This window comes from Cupressus sempervirens, chromosome 3, assembly GCF_028749045.1.
Source record: "Cupressus sempervirens isolate cs-2001-9-10 chromosome 3, ASM2874904v1, whole genome shotgun sequence".
NCBI lineage: Eukaryota > Viridiplantae > Streptophyta > Pinopsida > Cupressales > Cupressaceae > Cupressus > Cupressus sempervirens.
Genome location: NC_143120.1, coordinates 490,934,758 through 490,935,451, shown reverse-complemented (window position 1 = coordinate 490,935,451; position 694 = coordinate 490,934,758). Strand labels below are relative to the sequence as shown.

At 37.8% G+C, this 694-nt stretch overlaps 1 non-coding gene across 1 annotated transcript; it reads right to left on the bottom strand.

Annotated features, from left to right (window-relative positions):
- Positions 1–256: 256 nt before the first annotated feature.
- On the bottom strand, positions 257–453 carry LOC149567316 (U2 spliceosomal RNA). The gene has a single exon (XR_016363138.1). It is a non-coding gene; the product is annotated as a U2 spliceosomal RNA (small nuclear RNA).
- Between the last annotated feature and the right edge of the window lie 241 nt (positions 454–694).

Genomic DNA, 694 nt, shown 5'->3' with positions numbered 1-694 from the left:
TGCATCACTTGGACACGATTCCATTAACAAGCATCATCTTGGAAGAAGTTTTGGTGGAGCTAACCATGGGCATTTTCATAAACTATATAGATATAACCAGCACAAAATTTGGTTGCATTCTTTACTGCACATGGTTTCTTGTACTTAATATGGAAATGATTTCAGATCAGCCCTCTGATATAATAGTTATATACAAATCAGAAAGACTCATTTTATCAACAAAATCATAAAATTAATTTTTTAATTGTTTTGGGTTGTGGGGTGCGCCGGTCTTCTGCAGTAGTGCAATACAGAAGCAACGCTCGAAGCCTCTGGCAGCAAGCTACCATTGTTGAGACTTCCCCCTCAAGAAATTAATTTAATATCGTGTGGCTCATTGAGCCACGTATCAGATATTAAACTGATAAGAACAGATACTACACTTGATCTTAGCCAAAAGGCCGAGAAAGGTATGCATTGAAATTAGTCTTCCTTCAAAATTTATACTGACATTTTCTTTGGGGAATTCGTTTAGCGCCACATGTGGGATAAAGATATCTGGAAAGAAGACTCTGTAATTAGGTTATATTGCGTGGGCTTTACCAATCGGAATCCAGTAATTCTCACATAAATCCCTGATATTTTCAGATCCACTCTGTATTTGCTGTGAACAGATTGAATGAAGCAGCAGTAGCAGGGACACTAGTTCGGGTTT